Source organism: Phocoena sinus, chromosome 11 (genome assembly GCF_008692025.1).
Source record: "Phocoena sinus isolate mPhoSin1 chromosome 11, mPhoSin1.pri, whole genome shotgun sequence".
NCBI lineage: Eukaryota > Metazoa > Chordata > Mammalia > Artiodactyla > Phocoenidae > Phocoena > Phocoena sinus.
Genome location: NC_045773.1, coordinates 29,982,269 through 30,004,122, shown reverse-complemented (window position 1 = coordinate 30,004,122; position 21,854 = coordinate 29,982,269).

Genomic DNA, 21,854 nt, shown 5'->3' with positions numbered 1-21,854 from the left:
CAATAAGTTACATGGACTTCTCCTCTCCTTCCTCCCCTCCCCAGTACTGGTTCTGGAAAACAGTTGACAAGAATTACCCAAGGACCAAAGAGAAGGGACCCTCAGATAGGCAGAAATTCTTGAACGTTCCCCTGAGAAATGGCAGTGCTTTGCCTGTGAGCTCGCTGTGCATATTTGCTGCTCTCTGGATGGGTCCCAGTTGGGCCAACTTCTGTTCCTGGCTGTTGGAATGTATCCTGGCAGCTCAGAGGTGTAATTTCTCCAAATGCCACATTTCTGCTGAGCCCGCGGGATGAATTGTGCAATTTCAGGTGAACGCATCTTCAAACCTCAGCAAGGGTCGTAGTTTCTCCCCTCCTGCTTTCACTGCAGGCCCCGCTTGGAGACTGAGGGCCTGTGGGGATGCCGGGCCCGGGACTACAGCAGGTGACGTGCTGGGTGGAGGGCAAGGAGGGCAGGAAAACGTCTGTGGGGCAGCACTGGCGGCCCAGGCAGATGCCGGGCCCCCACTCTGAGAATTGGGGTCATTAATTTTCTGGAGTGTTCATCCATTCATCCATTCACTTATAATAAATCTTTTCGGAGTATCTGCTGTGAGCCAGATACTGCTGAGTCTGGGGAATCTTAACTATTAGGAAGGCAAGTCCACCTTATTATGAGCATGTACATTGGGAGGGAGTGTTGGCTCAGTCAAAGAGGCCAGGGACACCATCTTGGAAGAACATGGGACCGGACAGCGCTAGGAAGGTCAGAAGTGGTTAATATGATAAAGAGAAGAGGGGAGAGTCTGAGGCAGAGGGAACAGCCTGTAGAAAGTCTCTGGGGCAGGTGGGAGGGCCCCTGAGTGTATGACGAGCCCACAGAAGGCCCAACTGCTCCCTGCCCCGTTGCTGAGCACTGACTGAATGCCAGCCCCGGGCGGCAAGCTTTGCAAACGTGTCAATGGCAATTTAGAAGGGACTTGTCTCTGCTTGTTTAATGGAGTCTCTTTGTTCTGCACAGACCCACTGACCTCCAGAGGTTGGGAACTGAAGGGCTTGAGGGTCAGTACTTTGCAGAGGTCCACACTTTTTGCAAATGGGGACACTGAGGTACGGGGAGAAGGAGTTTAGCGAGGGAGACATGGTCATTAGCCTAGATTTAAAGTCTGTCTCTTCCTTCTCTCTCCCTCCCTTCCTAGCAGTTTGGTTCTCTTTACGTATCAGACACTGTGCCAGGTGCTTTCCTGCATTATCTCTATTAATTCCTGCCAGTCACCTGTGAGGCGGGTTTTATCTTGAGTGCTCTTTTACGGGTAAGGAAGGTGAGGCTCAGAGAGGCTAAATGACTTGCCCAAAGTCTCCCAACCAGTAAGCTGTTGAACCACGTCCTCTCCCCCCCTTGAGGCTCTACAGCCTTGACGGCGGGTAGCAGGTTTTCACTCGCACAGAGAATCCTGAGGAAGAACAGGCCCCCCTCCTCCTGTGAACGAAGTCAGTGGTCAGTCAGCCTGGGCACAGCAGTGCCGAGCCCAGGGTGTGACAGGTCCTGCCCGAGGGCGTCAGCCAGCTGTGGGCAGATGAGCCCAGGTCCCCACACACCGGGCTCTCCTTGCAGCATCTGCTGGGGGTGCCACACATGCTCCCTGAAGGCCTCCTGGGAACCCATGGAGCAGGGAGCACAGCATGGGTTTGAGGCCGGGGCTTTGGATCAGATCAAATCCCAGCTGGGCCCCTTAGAAGCAGCATCTTGGCACAAGTTTCATAATCTCTCTGCTTCTTACTTTCTTTGTCTCTAAAATGGGTATCATAACAGAACTTAGTTTGTAGGTTCCAGTGAGGAATTAAATAAGGTGATCTGTACAAAACAGCACACACAGTACCTACCACTGAGGAGTGCCTTCACAAATGGTAGTTTCTTCTACTAGTATCATCTTCATCATTATCAATCATCATCATCACAGACCACATGGGAATAGGCCTTCGACAGCCCCTTAGGAAGTCAGCACAGGCATGCAGTGGAGAGCTGGGGTGGCCCCACTGTGATGCTGGAGGGCTGTCGTGACGGTAGACCCTTGCCACAGCAGAACGGCACTCAGCTTAAGCTCCTAAGGTGCGCTTTATACCAGAACAATGAACCAAAGGCGAAGAATAAACACAGAAGGGAATGGGCACTTCCAGGATTTCCCCACAGAGAGCTCACTTGCTTATTTTTTGTCTCCACCACCAAAAGGGAAGCTTTATGAGAAAAGGAACATTGTCTTATGTCCTTCTTTATCCTGTTCTGCTAGAACAGTTTCTGAGTCATTGTAGTTACTTAATATTTCCTGAATGAATGAATGAATGAAGTCCTCTTTGGCCTGGTTCAAAGGTCATTTTGCTAGAGGGTCAGGAAATGGAAATGATCAGTTACCCAAGAACAGCCTGAGCTTCAGATCTGCAAACTGAAATATTCAAATAATAATACTACTTAATAAGCAAATAAATAAATACTTAACACATAAGTAATAATAAATTATTAATAAAGGTAATTAATAATGCTTAGTAGTCATTGCAATTTATGGCAAGCTATGCCCGTGTACAGATGATGTACTAAGTGCTTAATGTGAATTATCTCACAATACTCAACACCTGTGATGAGGTAGGCATTATTGTCATCCCCACTTTACAGGGAAAATGAGGTTCAGAGAGCTTAAGCAGCCCATTCAAGATCATATGGCTGAGAAGCAGTAGATCCTGGGTTGTTTCCTGGCTCTGATTATAGAGCTTGTACTTCTAAGTACTGCCCTCTCCAGCCTTTCACATTCCCAGATGAAGATCAAAGAAAAGCTTCAATTCAGCCTCATTCTTTTTAGGGCCCAAGGATGCATTTTGGGAACGATAGGCCATGTGATGTTGAGAGTCCATGTTCACTTTTCAGTCCTCCAGCCTGCAGCAATCACATGCTCTCTTCGTAGAGCCATGTGCACCACTGCCGTGTCTCTACTCCCTGCCCCAGCTCACGTATCAAAATGTGTCTGTTCAGTGCCTCCTTTCTTCCAAGTTTCTCTGTGCCCTAGTTCTCTTAGCTAATTTGAGCCAAGCTATTAAAGTGTTTCTTTTCAGACAATTCCTCCAATCTCTAGTGCATATCACCAGAAGGGATTAGAGAACCGAGGACAAGAGCTCCCAGCCTCCCACCTCTGCCTCATACACGAGGGCTCAGCTTGAAACTCATCTCAGTCCTTCCATTTGGCTTCTGCATTTAAACAAAGGATTTTAAGGAGCAAAAAAGTAAATAGATAACTTTAAATACTATTAGCTTAATGTAATCCTTAATTCAATCATTTGGAATTGTTTTGGGATGCCTCCTCTGTGTTTGGCACTATTCTCAACATCAGAGGTTAGCAGAGGCAAATTCCCTAGCCTTGTGGTACTTAAGGTGTGGTAGAGAGATGAGAATTAAACTAACAAACAATTTAATATAGAAATAAATGAGAACGATAACAGTAAGTGTTAAACAGAGGGTTAAAAGCCAATGTCTTCCCATGGTGTCACTGAAAAAAAAAATGTCTCAGAGATTGGTTCAAGATGGCAGAGTAGAAGGATGTGTGCTCACTTCCTCTTGTGAGAGCCTGGGAATCACAACTAACTGCTAAACAGTCATCGACAGGAAGACACTGGAACTCACCAAAAAAGATACCCCACATCCATAGACAAAGGAGAAGCTGCAATGAGATGGTAAGAGGGGCGCAATCACAATAAAATAAAATCCCATAACTGCTGGGTGGGTGACCCACAAACTGGAGAACAATTACACCACAGAAGTCCATGCACTGGATTGAAAGTTCTGAACCCCACATCAGGCTTCCCAACCTGGGGGTCTGGCAACGTGAGGAGGAATTCCCAGAGAAACAGACTTTGAAGGCTAGTAGGATTTGATTGCAGGACTTCGACAGGTCTGGGGGAAACAGAGACTCCACTAGTGGAGGACACATAAAGTAGTATGCACATCAGGACCCGGGGGAAGGAGCAGTGACCCCATAAGAGACTGAACCAGACCTACCTGCTAGTGTTGGAGGGTCTCCTGCTGAGGCAGGGGGTGGTTGTGGCTCACCTCGGGGACAAGGACGCTGGCAGCAGAAATTCTGGGAGGTACTCCTTGACGTGAGCCCTCCCAGAGTCCTCCATTAGCCACAACAAAGAGCTTGTAGCCTCCAGTGCTGGGTAGCCTCAGGCTAAACAACCAAGAGGGAGGGAAGTCAGCCCCACCCATCAGCAGACAAGCAGATTAAAGTTTTACTAGCTCTGCCCACCAGAGCAACAGCCAGCTCTACCCACCACCAGTGCCTCCCATCAGGAAACTTGCACAAGCCTCTTAGATAGCCTCATCCACCAGAGGGAAGACAGCAGAAGCAAGAAGAACTACAGTCCTGCAGTCTGTGGAACAAACACCACATTCACAGAAAGAGAGACAAAATGAAAAGGCAGAAGACTATGTACCAGATGAAGGAACAAGATAAAACCCCAGAAAAACAATTAAATGAAGTGGAGATAGGCAACCTTTCAGAAAAAGAATTCAGAATAATGAGAGTGAAGATGATCCAGGACCTCGGAAAAAGAATGGAGGCAGAGATCGGGAAGGTGCAAGACATGTTTAACAAAGATCTAGAAGAATTAAAGAACAAACAAACAGAGATGAACAATACAATAACTGAAATGAAAATTACACTAAAAGGAATTAATAGCAGAATAAGTGAGGTGGAGGAACAGATAAGTGACCTGGAAGACAGAATGGTGGAATTCACTGCTACAGAACAGAATAAAGGAAAAAGAATGAAAAGAAATGAAGACAGCCTAAGAGACCTCTGGGACAACATTAAATGCACCAACATTCGCGTTATAGGGGTCCCAGAAAGAGAAGAGAGGGAGAAAGGACCTGAGAAAATATTTGAAGAGATTATAGTCAAAAACTTCCCAAGTATGGGAAAGAAATAGCCAGCCAGTCCAGGAAGCACAGAGAGTCCCAGGCAGGAGAAACCCAAGGAGAAACACTCTGAGACACATAGTAATCAAATTGACAAAAATTAAAAACAAAGCAAAATCATTAACAGCAACAAGAGAAAAACAACAAATAACATGCAAGGGAACTCCCATAGGTTAACAGCTGATTTCACAGCAGAAGCTCTACAAGCCAGAAGGGAGTGGCATGATATATTTAAAGTGATGAAAGGGAAGAGCCTGCAACCAACATTACTCTACCCAGCAAGCATCTCATTCATATTCGATGAAGAAATCAAAATCTTTACAAACAAGCAAAAGCTAAGAGAATTCAGCACCACCAAACTAGCTCTACAACAAACGCTAAAGGAACTTCTCTAAGTGGGAAACACAAGAGAAGAAAAGGACCTGCAAAAACAAACATAAAACAAATAAGAAAATGGTCATAGGAACATACATATTGGTAATTACCTAAAACGTGAATGGATTAAGTGCTGCAACCAAAACACACAGGCTCCCTGAATGGATAAAAAAACAAGACCTGTATATGTGCTGTCTACAAGAGACCCACTTCAGACCTAGGGACACAAACAGACTGAAAGTGAGGGGAGGGAAAAAAGAGATTCCATGCAAATGGAAATCAAAAGAAAGCTGGTGTAGCAATACTCGTATCAGATAAAATAGACTTTAAAATAAAGAATGTTACAAGAGACAAGGAAGGACACTACACAATGATCAAGGGATCAAGGGATCCAAGAAGAAGATATAACAATTATAAATATATATGCATCCAACATAGGAGCACCTCAATACATAAGGCAAATTGCTAACAGTTATAAAGAGGAAATCGACAGTAACGTGATAATAGTGGGGAACTTTAACACTTCATTTACACCAATGGACAGATCATCCAGACAGAAAATTAATAAGGAAACACAAGCATTAAATGACCCAATATACCAGATAGACTTAATTGATATTTATAGGCCATCCCATCTGAAAAGAGCAGATTATGCTTTCTTCTCAAGTGCACACAGAGCATTCTCCAGGAGAGATCACATCTTGGGTCACAAATCAAGCCTCAGAAAATTTTAAAAAGTTGAAATCACATCGAGCAACTTTTCCAGCCACAACACTATGAGATTAGAAATCAATTTCAGGGAAAAAAACATAAAAACACAACACATGTAGGCTAAACAATACGTTACTAAATAACCAAGAGGTCACTGAAGAAATCAAGGAAATAAAAAAAAACCTAGAGACAAATGACAATGAAAACACAATGATCCATAACCTATGGGATGCAGCAAAAGCAGTTCTAGGATGGACGTTTATAGCAATACAAGCCTATCTCAAGAAACAAGAAAAAACTCAGATAAACAATCTAACCTTACACCTAAAGGAACTAGAGAAAGAAGAACAAACATAACCCAAAGTTAGTAGAAGGAAAGAAATCATAAAGACCAGAGGAGAAATACATGAAATAGAAACAAAGAAAACAATAGCAAAGATCAATAAAACTAAAAGCTGGTTCTTTGAGAAGATAAACAAAATTGATAAACCTTTAGCCAGACTCATCAAGAAAAAGAGGGAGAGGACTCAATAAAATTAGAAATGAAAACGGACAATTTACAATGGACACTACAGAAATAAAAAGCATCATAAGAGACTACTATAAGCAACTCTATGCCAATGAAATGGACAACCTGGAAGAATTGGACAAATTCTTAGAAAGGTATAACCTTCCAAGACTGAACCAGGAAGAAATAAAAAATATGAACAGACCAGTCACAAGTAATGAAGTTGAAACTGTGATTAAAAATCTTCCAACAAACAAAGCCCAGGGCCAGATGGCTTCACAGGTGAATTCTATCAAACATTTAGATGAGAGCTGACACCCATCCTTCTCAAAGTCGTCCAAAAAATTGCAGAGGAAGCAACACTCCCAAACTCATTCTAGGAGGCTACCATCACCCTGATACCAAAACTAGACAAAGATACTACAAAAAAAGAAAATTACAGACCAATATCACTGATGAATACAGATGCAAAAATCCTCAACAAAACACTAGCAAACAGAATCCAGCAACACATTAAAAGCATCATAAACCACAATCAAGTGGGATTTATCCCAGGGATGCAAGGATTATTCAGTATACCCAAATCAATCAATGTGTTACACCATATTAACAAATTGAGGAATAAAAACCGTTTGATCGTCTCAATAGATGCAGAAAAGTTTTTGGCAAAATTCGCACCCATTTATGATAAAATCTCTCCAGAAAGTAGGCATAGAGAGAACCTACCTCAACATAATAAAGGCCATATATGACAAACCCACAGCAAACATCATTCTCAATGGTGGAAAACTGAAAGCATTTCCTCTAAGATCAGGAACAAGACAAGGATGTCCACTCTTGCCACCATTATTCAACATAGTTTTAGAAGTCCTAGCTACGGCAAGCAGAGAAGAAAAAGAAATAAAAGGAATACAAATTGGCAAAGAAGAAGTAAAACTGTCACTTTTTGCAGAGGATATGATACTCTACATAGATACTCTTCCTATTTACAGATGACATGATACTATACATAGATAATCCTAAAGATGGCACCAGAAAACTACTAGAGCTAATCAGTGAATTTGGTAAAGTTGCAGAATACAAAATTAATGCACAGAAATCTCTTGCATTCCTATACACTAACAACTAAAGATCAGAAAGAGAAACTAAGGAAACGATCCTATTCACCACTGCAACAAAAAGAATAAAATACATAGGAATAAACCTACCTAAGGAGGTAAAAGACCTGTACTCAGGAAACTATAAGACAGTGATGAAAGAAAGGTGACACAAACAGGTGGAGAGATATACCATGTTCTTGGATTGGAAGAACCAATATTGTGAAAATGACTATACTACCCAAAGAAATCTACAGATTCAGTGTAATCCCTATCAAATTACCAATGGCATTTTTTACAGAACTAGAACAAAAAAATCTTAAAATTTGTATGGAGACACAAAAGACCCCGAATAGCTCAAGCAATCTTGAGGGAAGAAAACGTACCTGGCAGAATCATGCTCCCTGACTTCAGACTGTACTACACAGCTACAGTAATCAACCCAATATGGTACTGGCACAAAAACAGAAATATAGATCAATGGAACAGGATAGAAAGCCCAGAGATAAACCCATGCACCCATGGTCAACTAATCTATGACAAAGGAGGCAAGGGTATAAAATGGAGAAAAGACAGTCTATTCAGTAAGTGGTGCTGGGAAAACTGGACAGCTACATGTAAAAGAATGAAATTAGAACACTCCCTAACACCATACACAAAAATAAACTCAAAATGGATTAGAGACCTAAATATAAGACCAGACACTATAAAACTCTTAGAGGAAAACATAGGATGAACACTCTTTGATATAAATCAAAGCCGGTTCTTTCTTGACCCACATCCTTGAGTAATGGGGAGGTGTTAAAAATAAACCAGTGGGACCTAATGAAACTTAAAAGGTTTTGCACTGCAATGGAAACTATAAACAAGATGAAAAGACAACCCTCAGAATGCGAGAAAATATTTGCAAATGAATCAACGGACAGAGGATTAATTTCCAAAATATATGAACAGCTCATGCAGCTCAATATTAAAAAAACAAGCAACCCAATCAAAAAATGGGCAGAAGACCTAAATAGGCATTTCTCCAGAGAAGACATACAGATGGCCAAGAAGCGCATGAAAAGATGCTCAACATCACTAATTGTTAGAGAAATGCAAATCAAAACTACAATGAGGTATCACCTCACACCGGTTAGAATGGGTATCATCAGAAAATCTACAAACAACAAATGCTGGAGAGGGTGTGGAGAAAAGGGAACCTTCTTGCACTGTTGGTGGGAACGTAAATTGATACAGCCACTCTGGAGAACAGTATGGAGGTTCCTTAAAAAACTAGAAATAGAATTACCATATGACACAGCAATCCCACTACTGGGCATATACCCAGAGAAAACCATAATTCAAAAAGACACGTGGGGCTTCCCTGGTGGCACAGTGGTTGAGAGTCTGCCTGCCGATGCAGAGGACACGGATTCGTGCCCCGGTCCGGGAAGATCCCACATGCCGCGGAGTGGCTGGGCCCGTGAGCCATGGCCGCTGAGCCTGCGCATCCGGAGCCTGTGCTCCGCAACGGGAGAGGCCACAACAGTGAGAGGCCCGTGTACCGCAAAAAAAAAAAAAAAAAAAAAAAAAAAGACACGTGTACCCCAGTATTCATTGCAGCACTATTTACAATAGCCAAGTCATGGAAGCAACCTAAAAGCCCATTGACAGATGAATGGATAAAGAAGATGTAGTACATAAATACAGTGGAATATTACTCAGCCATTAAGGAAGGAAATTGGGTCTTTTGTGAAAATGTGAATGGACCTAGAGACTGTCATACAGAGTGAAGTACATCAGAAAGAGAAAAACAAATATCATATATTAATGCGTGTATGTGGAATCTAGAAGAATGGTACAGATGAACCAGTTTGCAAGGCAGAAATAGAGACACAGGAATAGAGAACAGAAGTATGGACACCAAGGGGAGAAAGCAGGGTGGGGATGGTGGTGGTGGTGGGATGAATTGGGAGATTGGGACTGACATGTATACACTAATATGTATAAAATAGGTAAGTAATATTACCTGCTGTTTAAAAAATAAATAAATAAAACACTAAAGAAAAATACGTCTGAGTCCTAATCCCTGTGACTTATAAATATTACCTTCTATGGGAAAAAGATGTAATAAAGTTAAGAATCTTGAGAGAAGGAGCTTATCCTGGATTATCCAGGTAAGATATAAATGTGGTTACATGTATTCTTATAAGAAAGAGGTGGAGTGAGTTTTAAGACGGAAGAGAGGCAGAGAGACCACAGAGGCAGAGATTGGAATGATGTAGCCACAAGCCAAGGAATGCCTGGACCCCCAGAAGCTGGACTCCTTCAGGGAAGGATTCTTCCCTAGAACCTTCAGAGGGACAGTGCTCATATCTTGATTATTTGGTCTCTGCCCTCCAGTAATGTGAGAGAAAATTTTCTGTTGTTTTAAGCCATCCATTTTGTGATAATTTGTTACATCAGCACCAGGAGACTAATATACATGGCTCCTTTAGTTTGAGCGGTCAGGAAAACCTTCTCAGAAAAGGTAACATGTAAGCTGTTATATGAATGACAAGAAGCAGCCTCCCTATGAAGATCTGGGGGAAGAACTTTTCAGGTGGCGGAAACAGCCAGTGCAAAGGCCCTGAGGAAGAAATAAACTTGGCTTTTCCAAGAAATAGGAGAAAGAGCAGTATAGTTGGAATATCACACAAAAAGGAGAGACATAGAGCAGGTGATGTTGGAGGCATAGGAAGGAAACAGATTACATGAAGTTTCATAAAGCTGGAGTGAGGAGTTTGGATTTTATTCTAAGTGTGAGGGAGATCCCCTGCAGGTTTTATAGAAGAGGTTGGTGTGTTCACTTTGCATTTTAAAAAGATTACTGGCTACTGTATGGAGGTTAGACTGAGAGAGGCAAGGGTTTGAGCAGAGAGGCTAGTAGGATGGTATTACAGGATCCTTGTGGAGCTTGTTTTCTGACTTGGACTAAAGTGGTAGTTGAGAAGAGAAAAGTAAATGGATTTGGAATAGGTCATGGAATAAAGTCAATGGGAATTGTTTCTGGATTAGAGACGGTGTTGAGGGGAAAGCAAGAGAAGGTTTGGCTCGAACCACTGGAAAGATAACGGTGCCGCTCACTGAGATGGAGAAAGAGCAGGTTGGGAAGGAAATCAAGAGGTCTCCTCTTCATCGCACTGAGTTTGATATGTCTCTGGGCTTCCAAGTCTGAGGTTAAGAGATGAATCTGGGTCGCAGATATAGATTTGGGACCCACTGACATGTAGGTGACTAAACTATGGGACTTGGTGAGATGGCATGGAGAGAAAGTGTAGCTAGAGAGATAAAGGGACCCAAAACAGGACCCTGAGGTACCAACAGGGAGAGACCAGGATGATGAGGACCCAGAGAGGGAAACTGAGGCAGAATGACAAATACAGTAAGAAGGAAACAAGGAGTGTGAAACCTCAGAAGCCAAGAGACTTTCTCTAAAGAGGGATTCATCAACCATATCAAAATAAGTTTTTCTTGCCAGGTAGCAAGAAAACTTGCATTTTTGTTGGGGAGTTAGTGTCTTAGTTCCAGCCCAATAGGTTTCTCCTCAACTGCCATCTTGTATAATTTGTAGTGGCTCCCTAGAGTTCTGTGATAAGAAGTATTCTGGTGCCTTACTTAGCTTGGCAGGAAAGCCTGCTGTGATCACTTGGTGATACGTGTGTGAGAAGTTGGGGCAAGAGTTGTGTGTATGTTATGACCCTGCCCAATGCAAAGGAAAGACATGAGTTATGACAATCTTGGGGACTTTTGTAAGTCACAGGAGGTAAACGGCAGCTAGGGCAACCCATCAAATCACATGCCACAAGTCAAATCCATCTTTATGTAAGAATAGTCCTTCAGTGGAAGCAGGACCGTCTCTGAAAGACGGACATGCAGAGAGACAGAGACAAGAAGTGGGGACTATAATTTAACCACCAGTGAGGCATCAAGGGCTTTGGAGTCTCACATCTAGGTTCAACTCTCAGCTCTGCCACTTGCTATGAGGATGTGGGTAAGGTCACCTAAACTTCCTGAGCCTTATTTTCTCATCTACTCAGTGGTATTAATAGAGTTATGAGGCTAGGGCAGTATATAAGCCCAAGTCCCCGGGGGACTCTAAAGCGAGATCTGTTTGTTGAGGGGCCAGGGTGACATCTTTAATTTGGGTTTTCTATGACGGAGTGAGAAGCCACAGTACCCTCCATATAGAGAGCCTTAGACATGACAAGTTCTCAGTAAATGATCAGACTTGGGTTTAACGTCATTGATTTCGTGCCATCGTGACATATGTTATCAGATTTTGTTAGATAGCAATCTCTTATTAAAGGTATAACAACAAAGTATGTGACAACGATTTTCCCATACTCCTGGGTTTTTAGGCGGGCACCGTGTTGACACTAGTGGATCACTACCGGCTGTTGGATCTCTGTTGCTCAGATCAGGGTAATGGGTAGAGAGGCTGAGGTGAAGAAGCTTAAAGAAGGGGAGGCGCATATCTCTGCATGAGGCAGCATATGGAGCAGTACATTGTAGGGGGTGGGGTGTGGAAATTACCTACAAAGCTGTAGAAGGGGGTTGAAGAGAAGGGGAAAGTGAGAGGTGTGGTCAGCATGGGCTGAACTGCTTGAAGACAGGAGAGATCATCAAACAGCTACCAGGAAGAAAGAGACGCTGGGAAAAGAGATGTCTAAGAAGCTGTTTTAGGAGGATTTTGCAGGGTGTGTGGTAGAAATCCTCCTTGCCACCTCAAGGGTTATTCAGCCCAATTGTACATTGCTTTTCAACACTTTTTGGAATTGTGTTTTGTGTGTGCGCGCGTGTGTGTGTTAATAACTTTGTAGTGAGCCTGTCCTCAAAGCGGCCCAGTTTTGTTTAGGTTTCATTGGTGATAAGGTGCCTTCATACTCACCTTCTGCGTTGACCTTCATATCACATACCTGTGGTAAAAATTCATCAGGTTTTAGTTTTAAATTGTTTCCCATCCGAACAAGGGGAGAGGATGTCTTGCACTGTGTCATTGAGTTCTTGATTGGCAAGCTGTACGCTACACTCAGGTCTCCTGACTCTCAGACCAGTGGCTTGTCTTCTGCCCTCCTTCCATCCTCCCCTTTTTTCTCTCCTTCTCTTTCCCTTTCTCCCTCTCCTCCTGCCCTCTCCTCTCCCTTTTCTCGCTCTCCATGTGTTAATATTAGCAGTGAACCACAAGCAAGAGACATTCCCTAACCTGCCTCCAAGCTCTTACTTGAAAGCTTCTAGTCCTGAAGAGTCCAAAGCAGTGTCTTCTGGGAAACAAGAAGGCCTATGTTTGGTGCTTAAAAATGTGACAACCCCAGAGGACTGGCATCCTCAGTTTCCTGTGGAAAGGCTCATGAATACCAGGCAGCCCTGATGGCGGGTGTGCATCTCGGCACTTTGCCTTTGGCAGGAAGAGGATCCAGACCATGTAGGGGTTTGAGAACTCGCCTGGGCCAAGCAGGGTTTGAATAGCCCAGAGACACGGAGGCCATCTTACTGGGTCCTGTGCTGCTGCTTTACTTTGGATCATGACACCCAGGCCTGGGAGAATGGCCTGCGCTGTCCCCCGGGCCGCACACGCCTGCTCTCTTCCCCTCTCCTTGAGCTTCTGGAAGAGCCCAGTGGTGTGTACTTTGGCTAAGAAAAATCCTGTTGCCTTCCAAGCGGATGCTTTGTTGTTTCTGTTACACAAACATCTGAAAAATCAGCATTTCCCACTCAGCATTGAGCCAGAATTGACTGCTGTCTCCATGTAATAAAGCAGCATGTTTTGCTCCCCTCTTCTAATTGGAAGACAGAAAGTCTCAACAGACAGAGAGAATGTGTTTATTGATTAAGCTTCATCCCAGAAACCGGACTGCACCACAGGGACTGAGCAGAGAGACAGCCAGCGAGCGAGCAGGCTGATTTTTTAAATACTCTGCAAATGCTCCTTAGCTGTATTAATGAGCAGGGGCCGGTGAGGTACATTAAGCCCTCAGGTGAATGGAATGAGGGAAGGCAGAGTGTAGCGTTTCATAATGACCTGCAAATTCCCTGGTATGTGGAAGGGGAAAGAACTACTCATTTCCTGAGTGCGGCCCATCCTCTCTTGCTGATTTCGAAATGCTCTGGTTCCCCAAATGCAGAGTTAATAAAACTCTCATGAATGCAGAAATAAGCCTTGCAGGGGAAACAGGAATTCTTCAGTGTGATCTCGAAAGGCACTGCAGAGGGATGGAATCTGGGGCAGCACATCTGGGAAGAAGCCAAGAGGAGATTTTCCCCTGGCCCTTGACATGAAGCCTGGAAGCAGGAAGGATAAGTCTTTTCCTTATCCTGTCCTGCTCCCTTGCTGTCCTGGTCCTACCTGCTCACTGTAGCAAAGTAGGCCGGCGATTGACTGGGCCTGGCCTCCGGGTCCCTCTGTGCCCCCTTGGCCGTTTCCCCACCCAGAATGAGCTTGCAGAGAGGCTCACAGGGGGCTGAGCCTTTGGCAGAGCTCACCACTGTTCCCGTCCAGCAGTCTGTGGGAAGCAGAGGCTGGCTCCTGGCCTGGGGGGCCTGCCGACTCCCCTCACCTGTAACAGCTGCCATCTGTTTTTTTCTTTTTTCTTTTTTCTTTTTTTTTTTTTTTTTTGCGGTACGCGGGCCTCTCACTGCTGTGGCCTCTCCCGTTGCGGAGCACAGGCTCCGGACGCGCAGGCTCAGCGGCCATGGCTCACGGGCCCAGCCGCTCCGCGGCATGTGGGATCCTCCCGGACCGAGACACGAACCCGCGTCCCCTGCATCGGCAGGCGGACTCTCAACCACTGGGCCACCAGGGAAGCCCAACAGCTGCCTTTTTACTCGCCGTGCCCGGGGCCATCAAGTTGCCATCTTCACAGACAAACCTCTGGACTCGCTTCTCCAGCTGCAGAACCACTGTGGCAAGATCTGAGCCCTGCTCCCATCGGGAACATGAGCGGCCTTGACGGACCCTGAACTTGTCACCTGAATGGTCAGCCATTGTCAAGGAGTGTCTGTCTCCTTCTGAAGCTGTCCCTGGTTCCTTAAAACAGTGTGAGAGCCCAGAATCTAAGAGAATTTGGGGGAGAGAAGGAGGGAGAGGGGAGGGGGGAAGAAAGAATAAACAGCCTGAGGCGTGAATCTGGGGGATGTAGCTTCCAATCCCAGTTTTACTGCTTGCTGCCAGCAAGTTCCCCTGACCTTCCTTAGCCCCATATCCTCAGCCATAGAATGGGGATGATACTGATTCATATCATCAGAGGAAAGGTGGACTGGGACAGCACGGAAAGCGTGGACCCTGACATGGACCACATATTAAAATCCGTTTCTTCCATCCACCCCTCACCACAAATTTTTGATCACTGAGCACTTACTAGGCATTCTATAAGTATCTGAAAAACTGAAAGAAAAGTGATTTGAACAAATCAATGAATGTGTAATTTAAAGACACTGAGAAATCAGGCTAAATATTATAATGGGTTAAGCCCTGAACCAAAACTCAGAAGCTCTTGTTTCGAGTTCTAGCTCTGAGATTTAGCTGAGAGAAACTGTAGAAGAAATTTGATTATGAAAATATTTATCTAGCTTTTTCTTTCTTGTATTTTTTCTCATGACATTTTTATTGTGGCAAAACGTATGTAAAGTAGCATTTACCATTTTATTTTATTTTTTCAGCGAAACCAATTGTGATCATTTATTATAAATGAAAAATTCTTTGAATTTTTTAGTCATTGAAAACTTTTGTTTTGCCTTCCAGCACATTTACCATTCTAATCATTTTAAGTGTATAATTTAGTGGCATAAAGTACATTCAGAGTGTTGTACAACCATCATCACCATCTCCTTCTAAAACTTTTTTATCACCCCAAATAGGGACTCCATATCCATTAAGCAACAGCTCCCCATTTCCCTCAGGCCCTGGTAACCTCTATTTTCTGTCTCTTTATCTACCTATTCTAGATATTTCATATACGTGGAATTGTATACTATTTGTCCTCTGTGTCTGGCTTATTTCACTTAGCACGATGTCTTCAAGGTTCATCCATGTAGTAGCATGATTCAGAACTTCATTCCTTTTATGGCCGAATAATATTCCATCGTGCGTATAGACCACATTTTGTTTATCCATTCATCTGTTTAGGACACTTTCCATTTTGACTGTTACGAATCATGCTGCATTGAACACTGGTTTGCAGGTATCTGCATCCCTGCTTTCAGTTATTTTTGGATATATACGTAGGAATGGAATTCCTGGGTCTTTTGGTAATTCTATGAGTCAACTCAAAGGAGAATTCTCCCCTCTTCACTCTGGTGAGAGGCAGTGGGCTTAGGATCCTCCAGGAAATGTCTGAGGGAGAACAGCAGATACTCACAGACTGGAAGGGAGGGACGTGGAGAGGCCCTGTCCCTGCTGGTCTCCTGCATCCCCACTCTTAATTCTTCGTACCTAGAAAGAAAATGCTCCAACTTGGGAGGAGAAGAAAAACGAGTACGAAGTTTTTTTTAAAAATCCCCTTGATTAGCCTTAAGGTGAAGCAGCCTTACTGGCAGAGCAGGAGCACTTTGGGTGTGATCAGTTCAGCGAGCGGGAGAAGCGTGAGGCTGAGTCTTCCGGGTCCCAGATGACAATGACAGCCCTGGTTAGAGGGAGGGGCAGAGCACCTACTCTCACGGGCAGCAGCGAAAAATCCTCTGATTTGGCACCTTTGCAGAGGTGGCCCTCTTACCATGACGCTGCATAGCACCAGGCCAAGGGCAGCTAGACGTCCAAAGTGCTAGAGGCAAAGTCAAGAATTTCTCCACCAAGTGCTAAAAAGGAGGCTCAGCTTAGCATGGACCTAGGCTGCTGCTTTGAGGTATCTGTAGGTGGAGGAAACCTTCCTGCCAGAAAAGGCCAGAGGCCACTTGCAGTAGAAAATTGTATTTGGTATCTGCAGAAACAATAGAAGAAATTTAAGCATTGGCCTGAGAGCCCATTTGGTGAGCTCTTGGTACCAAAAAAGAGAGAGAGAGAGAGAGAGAGAGAGAGAGAGAGAGAGAGAGAGAGAGAGAGAAAGATGAGAAAGGGTAATGGAAGAGAAGCATTGGATCCCAGTCAGTCCCCTGGCTTAAAGGATGCCGTCTCTTTGCCCAAATGTGACTCCAGGCTGTACGACAGGCTCTGAGTGCCAGGAAGCCGAAGCAGTATGCTGTGTTTTTTTTTACCCCTCTACCTTGCCAGATGTCCATGAAGGAAGCTCTCCCCTAACCCGTAAACAACCAAGACTAATAGAATAACTCTGGGAAACGTTGTTGGCAGAAATCTCCGCCATCTCAAGTGTCAGGCCGTAAGGAGGGACCCAGTTCCCTTGTTACACAAGCAAAGTGTTGGCAGGCCACAGAGAGGAAAAAAAGCCATGGCAAAAGTGTGTACTTTGTGGGGGGAAAATCTCCAGTTGAGCCATATTGTTTTTATTGTCTCTGGAAAAATCTTTCTATTCTATGTTTCCAACTGGAAGACATTTGAGACGCTGTTCTTTCTACCAGAAAAACAGGGCTAATCAGATCTGCTTCCTGCCCGAAGGAAAACATGCTGAGAGCCAGGGAAAGGAAAGGTCGCTCTGCTCAGACCTGATCTTCCCCCAGCATTGCTGTCTGTTGGGAGCAGAGTGTAGGCCGAGAGTGTAAAGACGTCCAGGTCATTCTCTCTCCAGGCGTTGTGTCAACAGCATGTCCTCCCAGCCCTGGCGGAAGCAGTGTTCACTTAGTAATGTTGGTGTATGCCCTGCCCTGTGAAGAGCACAAGTCCCTATAGCTGGCATCTCACATTAGCCATGGGGCAGCACAGGACTGTGGGTAGTGGCCCAGGCTCCAGAGGTGGACTGCCTGGGGTTGAGTGGCTCCACTACTCCCTCGCAGTGGGACTTGGGGCAAGTGACTCAACTCGCTGTGCCTTGATTTCCTTCTGCCATGACAGTGTAGCCAAGTAGTTAATAGTGAAGGCTCAGAGCTAGGGTGCCTGGGTTTGAATCCTCCATTTACTGGCTGTGCAACCATGGGCAAAATTTACTTCCTTGCTCTGGGTGACATTTTCTCATCTGTAGGAAAGGGATTGTGATAGGGGGTGGCCGGGAGCCTCGGATGAGCTAATATGGGCGAGTGCCGAGAATGGTATACAGCAGAGACTGAGGGGCCAGGGCTCAAGTCCTCCTCGGCCTTGTCCGGCCCCCTCTCTCCCTGCGGTCTGGCTACTCCTGTCTCCTTCCAGCCTTGGAACAGGCTGGGGTTTCTCCTGCCTAAGGACCTTTCCCCAGGCTGTCCGTGGCACCTGTCCACTGATTTGCAACTTCACTTTTGCCTTCAGCTCTCAGCTCCCACATCACCAGGAAGGTTTTCCGTGAACCCCTGGACAAGATCAGAAGCACTGCCCCCCCCCATTTCATGCATTTTCCTTTATCCTGTTTATCACAGTTTTAATCGTTTAATTTGTCAATGGATTGGCCCAGCGTCAACGTTAGAATGTAAACTTGCTTCTTCACCTTTACATCTCAGCATCTAGTACATAGCACATGCCAGGCATTTGTGGAATGACCATGTGAGTGAGTGAGTGAATTAATGGAGAAGTGTACCCTTCCCTTGAGCTGGCCTCCCACCTTCCTGTCTAAGAATGAGAATTAGGTTGTCATGGAGCTAAGTGTAAACCCACTCTGATTGTTTGCAAAGACAAGTGCTAACAATGGAGTTGCTTTGGCATCAGGAACCAGGCACCAGTGACGCTCTGAGACACACGTGGTATACTCAGGTGTTCCTGAACCCGCAGGGGACATATGGATGGTCTGGGATTCGAGGGGCCAGTGGGCTGGAGTGACTAAGAGTGCGGGCTCCTCAGTCACACTGCTTGGGCTGGAATCAGCTCCAGCCTCACTAGCTGTGTGATCTTGGTCAAATGTGTGCCTTGCTTTTGTTCTCACTGATAAAATGCTTCCTGGGGTCATTGTGAAGAAAAAACAAGTTCAGGTATACAAAGCACATACTATGTCCTCCATAAATGCTAGTGATTTTTTTTTAATTTAGGTATTATTTTTCAGATAGTCATAACCAAATCCTAGGGACAAAAAAATCTTACTTTTCTGAATCCTGGTCTCCTTCAGTGTGTTAGGTTCCTGACTCTAGCTGAGTGGAAATGTAATCACCAGTGCCATTTAAATGTATGTGCTCAGGATAGCTTGGCTGATGTTAATCCAAGCGTTCATGATCCCTTTACGTATGTTTACAGTAGTTACTGGAAAAAATGTAAAACATGCACAGTGATTTTGAGAGGCAGGCTTTGGTGTCCACAGCCACATGGAGCAGGCAACTAAAAATTCAGCCCATCCAGGTGAACGTGCCTGGTGCCTCAAGGGCCTCATTTAAATGCACGCGTACGTCTTCAGACCGCACTTTTCCCTCCAGGGTTGCACAACTAAGCCCATTTAATCGTGATCTGCCTGGACCTTTGGCTAAAGACTGGATATTTCAAACTGTGGACCACTATGAAAAGGTGTTGTTTTCTTTCTGCCAACATCAACAGTTCTTCAGCCTATTTTCAGTGGAATTATTTTCCATTGTTCCTTTACCACCATATCTGTTTTCTAGAGAGAACAGCCTAATTTACCCAATCTGCTAATGACCTGTGTGCAGCCTAAAGAGGAGGGGCCCTTTCAGTCCCTGACCTCCCAGGAACCCCGCCAGCAATGCGCTTCTTTGAGTGGAGACTACAGGGTTGCTGGTGGTGTTCTCACCAACTAATTGCACCTCTGAGTCACCTGAGCCAAAAGAGTGTCTGGACGGTGCCTGGAAGACTAATAATGTTCATTACCGTCGTGAGTGTTCCATGTGGGTCTGCCATTGGTGGTGCGTGATCAGCAGTTTTTGATTAATTGCTCCATAAGGTGCATCCACGTATGGATTAAATGCTGTGGCGTGGGAAGGCATTTTGATGGAGAAATTACTCAGTTTCCCCAAGCTTGCTTATTCCAAAAATATGTATCGAGTGTCAGCTATGTCCCAGGGACTGTTCTAGTCTCTGATTACTCAGTGATGGACGAAATAAGCCAGATATCTCTGCTCCCAAGCAGCCTACACTCTAAACACGGATGGGGATAATAAATAAACGAATTGAAATAAATAAGCCAAAAGATCATTGCAGGTGTGGTACATGCTAAGCATTTGAAGAAACTGGATGACACAATGGGGAACTGCTGAGGTTAGGAGCAACTGCATTGGTGGTGAGAACTATATGGCAGAAAGGAAAAGGAGGATCTGGGGAAAGAGGGTTCTAGGCAGGGGAAGAGCAAGCTCAAAGGCCTTGAAGACAAAAATGAACTTGGCCCTGTGAGAGAGACCAGGAGCCTACCTTTGTGGCTGATGTCTAGTGAACAGAGGGAGGCAGGAAAGAGCTAGATCATGCAGGGCCTAGTAGGTCCTATTCAGGAGTTGGGATTTAATCATGAAGGTAGGGAAGTATTGTGGGTTTTGAATAGGGATGCAACATGACCTCATTGAAACCTTTAACAGACCACTCTGGCTGCTGTCATATCCTGACAAGGGGCTCATGCACACATTCAGATCCATTTTTTCATCCCTTATCATCTTCTAAAGGATGACATAGAAATGAACTCCTTTTCCTCTTACTTTGGAATAATTATTTGGTACCCTGATATTACTCAGGCACTATAAAAGACCATGTGCTTATGCTTTCAAAGCTGCTGGGTTTTCCTGGCTTAGGTTTAGAAATATATTTGACTTCCTTTATCATTTAAAAGCCACCCCTGGATGTGGGATAATCCCATTAATTCCTGTGGGAATTTGAGGAGTTTTGTGCAAAGCATCAAGTAGAGAAAACTGATACAAGCAGTAAAGGAAAGGCCTACCTAAAATAGATGGTGCCTGCAAAGACATTTCTCAGCTAGTTCATCCTGGTGGTTCTTAGTAGAAAGGAATCAAACAAATGCAGGATCATAGTAGGACGGGTCATGATTTTTCTCTTTCTGGAGTCCGGAAAGAATTGAGTAGAAGGCAAGTGGATTTAACTCCCAACAACAAGAATGGTTTCTTATGAGTGAGTGTTTTTAGAGATGATGTCTGGATAATGGACATCTGAATGTCCATTAATGGTGTCTGGATAATGGACATCTGAATGTTTGGTCACCCATAGGCTGGAAGGTCTGAGCTCCAGTGGCTCTGCCCATCTGGTCCATCACTGTGCCTAGCAGTTAATAGGTGCTCAATAAATGCCTACTGAGAATGGATGGATTTCTCTGTATTAAATAGTTTGGCAGGAGATGATGGCAAGACCATTTGCCCTGCAGTGGTTGGAAAGAACACATATATATGTTCATATGTGTATATATATATATATATATATATATATATATATATATATATATGAATCCTCTTTTGCTCACAGGGTCCAAGATATGACCTGTAAGTGACAGACAAATGGCACATAGAAGAGTGGCTCATTGGAGATGAAGATGTTAGACCCTGAGAGGTGGGGATGTGGATGGGTTGCCACACAAAAAGTAGGGGTCGGACGGAGTGCAAGTCCATGAGTCAGATACCCAAATCTCTGCTGCATGAGGAGGAATGACCAGCATATGACAGTGACAAGGTCGGGGTGGAGCGGGAGGGTGGCACAGTCTCTAAGGATCACAGCTTTTTGCAGCTCCTATGGGGTTGAATTGTCATGAGCTGTTTGCCAGGCTTTCTGTCCACTAGACTATAAGCTCCTTGAGGGTAGCGACAGCACCTTATCCACTGTTGCATCCCCTGTGCTTGGAATGTGATAGGCAGTCAATATGACTTTGCTGGACTAAAAAAAAAGTACGCCTTCCTGGTATGCTCTCCTGGAAAACTCCTTCCTGTTTCACCAACTCCTGGTCAACCCTAGCAGTGAGGTGTTCAACTCCGCATTTCTCAGTGCCTCTTTAAACAGCCCTTTCCTCACCATTTGTGGCTGCTTATTTTTGTGACTCTCCTGTAAAGCAGCAGGCCCTGGGAGCAGGGATACTGTCCCAGTCATCTCTGTAGTCCTGTGCTTAGCCCATTAAGTGGTATTTAGTAGATGCTAAGTACCTTCAGCTAAAAATAAAAGATTTTAAGGACATCCTACATGCTTCCTATCCTCTAAATTGAAAGAGTTACGTTGACTTAAGAGTTTTTCTCTGAGAGAAAATGCGGTAAACCGATACGAA